Source organism: Capra hircus, chromosome 13, assembly GCF_001704415.2.
Source record: "Capra hircus breed San Clemente chromosome 13, ASM170441v1, whole genome shotgun sequence".
NCBI lineage: Eukaryota > Metazoa > Chordata > Mammalia > Artiodactyla > Bovidae > Capra > Capra hircus.
The window spans coordinates 49,252,402-49,263,811 of NC_030820.1; the positions used below are offsets into that span (position 1 = coordinate 49,252,402).

The 11,410-nt window shown below is 38.3% G+C and overlaps 1 pseudogene across 1 annotated transcript; it reads left to right on the forward strand.

Annotated features, from left to right (window-relative positions):
• Positions 8,681-10,852, forward strand: LOC108637368 (annotated as a pseudogene). Its single transcript, XR_001918973.1, has one exon. The product of XR_001918973.1 is annotated as a serine/threonine-protein phosphatase PP1-gamma catalytic subunit pseudogene (transcript).

Here is an 11,410-nt window from a genome sequence, read left to right on the forward strand (position 1 = left end):
AACTCAGCAGTGGCCACAGGACTGGAAAATATTAGTTTTCATTCCAATCCCAAAGAAAGGCAATGCCAAAGAATGCTCAAACTACAGCACAATTACACTCATCGCACATGCTAGTAAGGAGAAGACAATGGCATCCCACTCCAGTACTCTTGCCTGGAAAATCCCATGGATGGAGGAGCCTGGTGGGCTCCAGTCCATGGGGTCGCTAAGAGTTGGGCACGACTGAGCGACTTCACTTTCACTTTTCACTTTCATGCATTGGAGAAGGAACTGGCAACCCACTCCAGTGTTCTTGCCTGGAGAATCCCAGGGACAGAGGAGGCTGGTGGGCTGCTGTCTATGGGGTCACACAGAGTCGGACAAGACTGAAGCGACTTAGCAGCAGCAGCAACACATGCTAGTAAAGTGATGCTCAAGATTTTCCAAGCCAGGCTTCAGCAATACGTGAACCATGAATTCCAGATTTTCAAGCTGGTTTTAGAAAAGACAGAGGAAACAGAGATCAAATTGCCAACATCCCCTGGATAATAGAAAAAGGAAGAGAGTTCCAGAAAAACATCTATTTCTGCTTTATTGACTATGCCAAAGCCTTTGACTGTGTGGATCACAATAAACTGTGGAAAATTCTGAAAGGGATGGGAATATAAGAATACCTGACCTGCCTCTTGAGAAGCCCCTATGCAGGTCAGGAAGCAACAGTTAGAACTGGACATGGAACAACAGACTGGTTCCAAATAGGAAACAGAGTACATCAAGGCTGTATATTTTACTATTATCATTTTTTAAATTAAATTTTTATTTATTTTTAAGTTCTTTATTACTCCTTTAATTTTCATTTTTATAACCTACTATTTCATAGCAAAGAGATGACCCCATTTTTAATGCAAATTTCACATATGTATATTTTTATAATTTTTGTGATTTTGTTTAATATTGTATTTTTGAGAGTCTAACTTCTACTCTAGATTTTTATTCTTTGATTTTTGGTATTAGCTATCAATTTTGTACCTTTAAGAATCCAATCTTCAGTACCCATTTTTACTTAGAAGTGTGATTACTGGCTTTATTGCTTTTTCCCCCTTTTGACTTTACTTTTTCTCCCCCAGGTCACCTCTGTCTCCTCCCTCCCCCTCTCTTCTCTACTTAACTCTGTGAATCTCTCTGGGTTTTCCGGGCTGTGGAGAACACTTATGGAACTGATTACTGGCCAGATTTGTCTCTCTCCTTTTGACTCCTGATCTTCTCCTCCTGGTCACCTCTATCTTCCTCTTTCCTCTTCTCATTTCTGTGTAATTCCATGAACCTTTCTGACTGTTCCAGACTGTGGAGCGCACACAGGGAATTGATTACTGGCTAGATTGCTCTCTCTCCTTTTGAGTTCCCTCTTCTCCTCTTGGTACCTCTATCGCCCCCCACCATCTTCTCTTTTCCATGTAACTCTGTGAACCTTTCTTGGTGTCCCTCACTGTGGAGAATCTTTTCATCATTAACCTAGATGCTTTATCATCAATGCTGTATGGATGAAGAAGTCTTCAGGCTACTGTAAGAATAAGACTGAAAGCCAGAGGCAGGAGGCTTAAATCCAAAACTTGAGAACACTAGAAAACTTCTGATTCCAAGGAATATTAATCAACAAGAGCTCATCCAAAAGCCTCCATACCTACACTGAAATAAAGCTCCACCCAAGAGCCAACAAGTTTCAAAGCAAGGCATACCAAGCTAATTCTCCAACAACCCAGGAACATAACCCTGAGCATTAAAATACAGGCAGCCAATAAGTCACACCAAACCCATAGACACCTCAAAACTCACTAGTGGACATTTCATTACACTCCAGAGAGAAGAGATCCAGCTCCATCCACCAGAACACTGACACAAGCTTCCCTAACCAGGAAACCTTGACAAGCCACTTGTCTAACCCCACCCACAGGGAGGAACCCCCACAATAAAAAGTAACAACAAACTTCCAGCATACAGAAAGGCCACCCTAAACACAGAAATCTAAACAAGATGAAAAGAGAAATACCCAGCAGGTAAAGTAACATGATAAATGCAAACCAAACCAAACAAAAGAGGAGGAGATAGGGAGTCTACCTGAAAAATAATTCAGAATAATGATAGTAAAAATGATCTAAAATCTTGAAAACAAAATGGAGTTACAGATAAATAGCCTGGAGACAAGGATTGAGAAGATGCAAGAATTGTTTAACAAGGACCTAGAAGAAATAATAATTAAAAAAAGAGTCAATCAACAGTGAATAATGCAATGCAATGTAATGCTGCTAAGTCGCTTCAGTTGTATCTGACTCTGTGCGACCCCATAGATGGCAGCCCACTAGGCTCCTCCATCCCTGGGATTCTCCAGCCAAGAACACTGGAATGGGTTGCCATTTTCTTCTCTAATGCATGAAAGTGAAAAGTGAAAGTGAAGTCTCTCAGTCGTACCCAACTCTTAGCGACCCCATGGACTGCAGCCTACCAGGCTCCTCTGTCCATGGGATTTTCCAGGCAAGAGTACTGGAGTGGGTTGCCATTGCCTTATCCGAATAATGCAATAATTGAGATAAAAAACACTCTGGAGGGAATCAACAGTAGAATAATTGAGGCAGAAGATAGGATAAGTGAGGCGGAAGATAGAATGGTGGAAATAAATGAAACAGAGAGGAAAGAAGAAAAAAAGAACTAAAAGAAATGGGGACAGTCTCAGAGACCTCTGGGACAATGTTAAACACCCCAACATTTGAATCATAAGAGTTCCAGAAGAAGAAGACAAAAAGAAAGACCATGAGAAAATACTTGAGGAGATAATAGTTGAAAAATTCCCTAAAATGGGAAAGGAAATAGCCACCCAAGTCCAAGAAATCCCAAAAATCCCAAACAGGATAAACCCAAGATGAAACACCTCAAGGCACATATTAATCAAATTAACTAAGATCAAACACAAATGAAAAATATTAAAAGCAGCAAGGGAAAAAAACAACACATGAGGGGATTCCCACAAGAATAACAGTTGATCTTTCAATAGAATCTCTTCAGGCCAGAAGGGAATGACAGGACATAATTAAAGTGATGAAAGAGAAAAAGCTACAACCCAGATTACTGTACCCAGCAAGGAGCTCATTCAAAATGAAGGAGAAATCAAAAGCTTTACAGAAAAGCAAAAGCTGAGAGAATTCAGCACCACCATACCAGCTGTTCCACAAATGCTAAAAGGATCTTCTCCAGATAGGAAACAGAAAAGGTGTATAAAATCAAACTCAAAACAACAAAGTAAATGGCAATGGGATCATACTTATCAATAATTACCTTAAATGTAAATGGGTTGAATGCCCCACCCAAAAGACAAAGAGTGGCTGATACAAAACAAGATATAAAAACAAGACCCCTTTATATGCTGTCTACAAGAGACCCACCTCAAAATAAGGGACACATACAGACTGAAAGTGAAGGGATGGAAAAAGAGATTTCATGCAAATAGAGACCAATAGAAAGCAGGAGCAGCAATTCTTTTATCATATAAAATAGGCTTTGAAATAAAGGCCTTGAAAAGAGACAAAAAAAGACACTGCATAATGATCAAAGGATCAATCCAAGAAGAAGATATAACAATTATAAATATACATGCATTCATAATAGGAGCACCTCAATATGTAAGGCAAATGCTAACAAGCATGAAAGGGGAAATTAACAGTAACACAATAATAGTGGGAGACTTTAATATCCCACTCACACCTATGGATAGATCAACTAAACAGAAAATTAGCAAGGAAACACAAACTTTAAATGATACAATGGACCAATTAGACCAATTAGACCTAATTGACCAATTAGACCTCTGTAGGACATTTCACCCCCAAAACAATGAATTTCACCTTTTTCTCAAGAGCAGACGGAACCTTCTTCAGGATAGAGCACATCCTGGGCCATAAATCTAGCCTTGGTAAATTATCAAAAAAAAAAAAAAAAAAAGAAAGAAAAATAATTCCAAGCATCTTTTCTTCTGTGGTAAGATTAGATGTCAACTACAGGAAAAATAAATATTAAAAATACAACCATATGGAGGTTAAACAACACACTTCTGAATAACCAAGGAATCACAGAAGAAATCAAAAAAGAAATCAAAATATGCATAGAAAAAAATGAAAATGAAAACATAACAACCCAAAACCTATGGGATTCAGTGAAAGCAGTGCTAAGGGCAAAGTTCAAAGCAATACAAGCTTACCTCAAGAAACAAGAGAAAAGTCAAATAAATAACCTAACTCTACACCTAAAGCAACTAGAAAAGAAGAAATGAAGAACCACAGGTTAGTAGCAGGAAAGAAATCATAAAAATTAGGGCAGAAATAAATGCAAAAGAAACAAAGGAGATCATAGCAAAAGTCAACAAATCTAAAAGCTGATTCTTTGAGAAGATAAATAAAATAGACAAACCATTGGCCAGACTCATCAAGAAAAAAAGGGAGAAGGATCAAATCAACAAAATTAGAAATCAAAATGGAGAAATCACAACAGGCAACACAGAAATACAAAGGATCATGAGACTACTATCAACAACTATATGCCAATAAAATGGACAACTTGGAAGAAATGGACAAATTCTTAGAAAAGTATAGCTTTCCAAAACTGAACCAGGAAGAAAAAGAAAATATTAACAGACCCATCACAAGCATGGAAATCGAAGCTATAATCAGAAATCTTGCACAAACAAAAGCGCAGGACCAGATGGCTTCACAGCTGAATTCCACCAGAAATTTAGAGAAGAGCTAACACCTATCCTACTCAGACTCTTTCAGAAAATTTCAGAAGAAGGTAAACTTCCAAACTCATTCTATGAGGCCACCATCACCCTAATATCAAAACCTGACAAAGATGCCACAAAAAGCGAAAACTACAGGCCAATATCACTGATGAACACAGATGCAAAAAACCTTAACCAAATTCTAGAAAACAGAATCCAACAACATATTAAAAAGATCATACATCATGAGCAAGTGGGCTTTCTCCCAAGGATGTAAGGATTCTTCAGTATTCACAAATCAATCAATGTGACACACTACATTAACAAATTGAAAGATAAAAACCATATGATTATCTCAACAGATGCAGAGAAAGCCTTTGACAAAATTCAACATCCATTTATGATTAAAAAAAAAAAAACCTCCAAAAAACAGTCATAGAAGGAACATACCTCAAATAATAAAAGCCATATATGATAAACCCACAGCAAACATTATCCTCAATGGTGAAAATTGAAAGTATTCCCCCTAAAGTCAGGAACAAGACAAGGGTGCTCATTCTCACCACTGCTATTCAACATAGATTTGGAAGTTTTAGCCAAAGCAATCAGAGAAAAAAAAGAAATAAAAGGAATCTAGATTGGAAAAGAAGAAGTAAAACTTTCACTGTTTGTAGATGACATGATCCTCTATGTAGAAAACCCTAAAGACTCCACCAGAAAATTACCAGAGCTAATCAATGAATATAGTACAGTTGTAGGATACAAAATTAACACACAGAAATCCCTTGCATTCCTATATTCTAACAATGGAAAAACAGAAAGAGAAGTTAAGGAAACAATTCCATTCACCACTGCAACAAAAAGAATAAAACATTTAGGAATATATCTACCTAAAGAAATAAAAGACCTATATATATAAAACTATAAAACACTGATGAAAGAAATCAAAGATGATGCAAATAGATGGAGAAATATACCATGTTCATGGATGAGAAGAATCAATATAGTGAAAATGAGTATACTACCCAAAGCAATCCATAGATTCAATGCAATCCCTATCAAGTTAACAATGGTATTTTTCAGAGAACTAGAACAAATAATTTCACAGTTCAGTCACTCAGTCGTGTCCGACTCTTTCCAACCCCATGAATCGCAGCATGCCAGGCTTTCCTGTTCATCACCAATTCCCAGAGCTCACTCAGTCTCACGTCCATCGAGTCAGTGATGCCATCCAGCCATCTCATCCTCTGTTGTCCCCTTTTCCTCCTGTCCCCAATCCCACCCAGCATCAGAGTCTTTTCCAATGAGTCAACTCTTTTCATGAGGTGGCCAAAGTACTGGAGTTTCAGCTTTAGCATCAGTCCTTCCAAAGAACACCCAGGGCTGATCTCCTTTAAAATGGACTGGTTGGATCTCCTTGAAGTCCAAGGGACTCTCAAGAGTCTTCTCCAACATCACAGCTCAAAAGCATCAATTCTTCCCAGGTTTCTTCACAGTCCAACTCTCACATCCATACATGACCACAGGAAAAACCATAGCCTTGACTAGATGGACCTTTGCTGGCAAAGTATTGTCTCTGCTTTTCAATATGCTATCTAGATTGGTCATAACTTTTCTTCCAAGGAGTAAGCATCTTTTAATTTCATGGCTGCAGTTACCATCTGCAGTGATTTTGGAGCCCAGAAAAATAGAGTGACACTGTTTCCATTGTTTCCCCATCTATTTCCCATGAAGTGATGGGACCAGATGCTATGATCTTAATTTTCTGAATGTTGAGCTTTAAGTCAACTTTTTCACTCTCCTCTTTCACTTTCATCAAGAGGCTTTTTAGTTCCTCTTCACTTTCTGCCATAAGGGTGGTGTCATCTGCATATCTGAAGTTATTGATATTTCTCCTGGCAATCTTGATTCCAGCTTGTGCTTCTTCCAGCCCAGTGTTCCAAAGAGGAAAAGGAGTACGTTAAGGCTGTATATTGTCACCCTGCTTATTTAACTTATATGCAGAGTACATCATGAGAAGTGCAAAGCTGGTCAGAATGGCTACAAACAATAAATGCTGAAGAGGGTGTGGAGAAAAGGGAACCCTGTTACACTGTTGGTGGGAATGCAAACTAGTACAGCCACTGTGGGGAACAGTGTGAAAGTCAAATCACTCAGTTGTGTCCAACTCTGTGATCCCATGGACTGTAGCCTACTAGACTCCTCTGTCCATGGAATTTTCCAGGCAAGACTAGTGGAGTGGGTTGCCATTTCCTTCTCCAGGGGATTTTCCTGATCCAGGGATTGAACCCGGGTCTCCTGCATTACAGACAGACGCTTTACCATCTGAGCCACCAGGGAAGCCCAGAACAGTGTGGAGATTCTTTAAAAAACTGGAAATAGAACTGTCATACAACCCAGCAGTCCAACTGCTGGGCATACACACTGAGGAAACCAGAATTAAAAGAGACCCGTGTACCCAAATGTTCATTGCAGCACTGTTTACGATAGCCAGGACATGGAAGCAACCTAGATGTCCATCGGCAGATAAATGGATAAGAAAGCTGTGGTACATATACACAGTGGAATATTACTCAGATATTAAAAAGAATGCATTTGAATCAGTTCTAATGTGGTGGATGAAGCTGGAGCCTATTATACAGAGTGAAGTAAGTCAGAAAGAAAAACACTAATACAGTATACTAATGCATATATATGGAATCTAGAAAGATGGTAATGATGACTCTATATGTGAAACAGCAAAAGAGACACAGATGTAAAGAACAATTTTTTGTACTCTGTGGGAGAAGGTGAGGGTGGGATGATTTGAGAGAATAGCATTGAAACATGTATATTATCATACATGAAATAGATTGCCAGTCCAGTTTTGATGCATGAGACAGGGTGCTCAGTCCTGGTGCACTGGGATGACCCTGAGGGATGGGATAGGGAGGGAGGTGGGAGTGGGGTTCAGGATGGGGAACACATGTACACCCATGGCTGATTCATGTCAATGTATGACAAAAACCATTACAATATTGTAAAGTAATTAGCCTCCAATTAAATTAATTAATTTAAAAATGAACATCAAACAATGAAAAGAGAAGTGATGGAGAAATTAGAAAACAAATGAAATGGGAGTGCTGAATATGAGAGGAAAGAGTGAAACAATTTTTCTTTTATCAAATTGCTGTCTCCATACCTTTACCATTCAAATCAATCTTTTTTTGAAGATTCTTTCCATAAAGAGCTGCTCCTGGGCCTGAAGTTTCAGAGACTTTAGCATAAAGTGAGGAGAAGGAAGAAGCAAGTGAGGGAAGGAGGGGCTGGAGAAACGACCGGTGCTTAGAGCCTTTTTCCTACTGAGAACTAGTCTTTTTCCTTTTGCATGGAATCCAAAGGCCAGTTCAGCCACAGCTTGGTTTGATGAGTGTTGGAGATTTGGTTCAGCTGGTGGCATTGAAGTAGGAGACATCAACAAGATGGTAGGTTCGTGGTTCCATGAAGTTCAGCTGTTCACTGTAGAACTGCTTGCTAATAACTGGAAAATCCTAGGGTCATAATCCAGTCGCCCAACAGAAATTAAGTAGAATGTCAGATCCACATCGGGCAGGGCATTTGGCAAAATTTCTTTCTAGTGATTCCAAGTTGGATTTTTGTCTTTTACCTGTGGCGAATTCATGTTGATGTGTGGCAAACCCAATACAATATTGTAAAGTAATTAATCTTCAATTAAAATAAATAAATTTATATTAAAAAATAAAGTATGTGAAGATTTGTCTGGTACTTAGTAAGACCTATGTAAGTTTTCAATATATGTTTGTTGAATAAATTAATGACACTATATAAATTTTCAGTACATGCTCGTGGTTCCAGTGGGGAGAGAAGGAGGAAACAGGGAGCGGGGCAGTTCTGCCACCACCACTCTCTCTGTGCCCGCGGCGTGGTAAAGGAGGTGTGAATCACGGGCGCGAGCTGGTGGCGGCGCCGCTGCGGGAAGGTCGGCGGTGGGAAGGCGATGGCAGATATAGATAAACTCAACATCAACAGCATCATCCAACGGCTGCTGGAAGTGAGAGGGTCCAAGCCTGGTAAGAATGTCCAGCTACAGGAGAATGAAATCAGAGGACTGTGCTTAAAGTCCCGAGAGATCTTTCTCAGTCAGCCTATCCTGCTAGAACTTGAAGCACCACTCAAGATATGTGGTGATATCCATGGGCAATACTATGATTTGCTTCGACTTTTTGAGTATGGTGGTTTCCCGCCAGAAAGCAATTACCTGTTTCTTGGGGACTATGTGGACAGGGGAAAACAATCACTGGAGACTATCTGCCTCTTGTTGGCTTACAAAATCAAATATCCTGAGAATTTTTTCTTCTCAGAGGTTAGAAACCACGAATGTGCCAGCATCGATAGAATTTATGGATTTTATGATGAATGTAAAAGAAGATATAACATTAAACTATGGAAAACTTTCACAGACTGCTTTAACTGTTTACCAATAGCAGCCATCATGGATGAGAAAATATTCTGCTGTCATGGAGGTTTATCACCAGATCTTCAATCTATGGAGCAGATTCGGTGAATTATGCGACCAACTGATGTACCAGATCAAGGTCTTCTTTGTGATCTTTTGTGGTCTGACCCCGATAAAGATGTCTTAGGCTGCGGTAAAAATGACAGAGGAGTGTCCTTCACATTTGGTGCAGAAGTGGTTGCAAAATTTCTCCATAAGCATGATTTGGATCTTATATGTAGAGCCCACCAGGTGGTTGAAGATGGATATGAATGTTTTGCAAAGAGGCAGTTGGTCACTCTGTTTTCTGTGCCCAATTATTGTGGAGAGTTTGACAATACAGGTGCCATGATGAGTGTGGACGCAACACTAATGTGTTCTTTTCAGATTGTAAAGCCTGCAGAGAAAAAGAAGCCGAATGCCACAAGACCCGTCACACCTCCAAGGCATATGATCACAAAGCAAGCAAAGAAATAGATGTCATTTTGATACTGCCTAGCTGGAACTTGTAACATATAGTACATAACCTTCATTTTTAAAACTATAATGTGCATTGGTCAGCTTGCTCAAATAGTATTTGTGGGGCTCCCCATTTCATTTTTGACTTAATGAATGGTATTTGCTGGTTATAACAGCAAATGAAAGATTCTCCACTCCCAAGGAAAAATGTTTTCATTAGTTCCCTGTTTCTTTTACAAACAACATTAATGGTGTTAAAGCTGTACACTCAGGACAGTGTCCCCTGTCTAAGGGGTGAGTGTACAACTGATCTTTTTAAAATTCAGTACAGCCCATAAATAATGTAAATGCTCATTTCCTTTAGGATATAAAGAAAGCCGTAGGGTGCTCAATCTGTACATGTTATTGTCATAAAATGCATACCATTGGATACAAACCACTGCGAACTTTTTTGTTTCAAAGTGATTGCTTTTTTTTTTTCATTGTCTTATGTACAAACTAGTTTTTATAGCTATCAACATTAGGAGTAACTTTCAACTTTGCCAGCATCACTGGTATGTATATTTAACTAAAGCACACTTTCCCCTACAGTATACTTAAAATGATGATTAAAACCATTATTTTAAATGTTTGTGACTTTTTTCCTGAAGCCAAAGTTTCTGTTGAAATATATACTGACACTCCCCTAAGTAAGTACAAGGTGGCATGGTTGTGTACACCTGTCACCTTTATGGGGATTCAAAAACAGGTTTTTGAGTTTGAATAGCAGTTAGTAACATAGTGCTGTTTAAGCTATTAATAATTAAAGTTAATTACATTTTGTATGATTTCCATATAGTCTATTCATTAAGTAATCTTTTTACAGTTACATCAGGCCTGAACCCATCCATTTAGAAAGCTTCAAATTATAGAAACAATACTGTTCTATACGAGTGACCGATTATGCATTCTTTGGCCTACATTCTTTATTCTGCAATGAAGTTGAGGCTTATAAGTCAAAACAAAGGAACTAACTTACTATCCACCAGTTTATACAGAATTCACAGTATATCACTTTTTTAAACTAAGACCTGTTAAAAAGAAATCTGTTTCAACAGATGACCATGTACAATACCATGTGGTGAAAATTAATTAAGACTTATTAAATGATGAACTTGTTAAATAAATAAATAAATTTTCAGTACATATTTTTTAAATAAAGAAACAAATGAATACATTTTTGAATTATTGGAGAACTGTATAAATTGAATTTTTTCTGATATTAAAGCACCCATTTGGAATATACCTCTCTTCTGTTTTTCAACAGCTGTATGTTTGCTCATCTCTCAATTTCCTATTATTTCTGACGTTGAAAGTGTATTCTCTGGGAAATAGAGGCTCTAAAATAAGTGGGAATGTAACTTTTGTCTGAGACGTGGACTAATGCAAAAAATCTTACTAATTTCTCACAGGCCAGTCTTATTTGGTTGTACTCGGGGTCATAGAAACTTAGTCTGGGACATTTTAAGACAAAGCAATCAAGGTAGAGAGAACCAGTGAGAATCACTTAGCTAACCTCAATAACCATAAGACTAAGACAGAACTATAAGAAATAAAATTCACATACTTTGTTCATTATTCCTTTGCCAAAATAAATTCTCTAGACCAAATCTCGTTCACTAGAAATTTGCCCAAAGGCTTACAGAAGATACAAACTCTCTTTTTCAGCTTTTCTT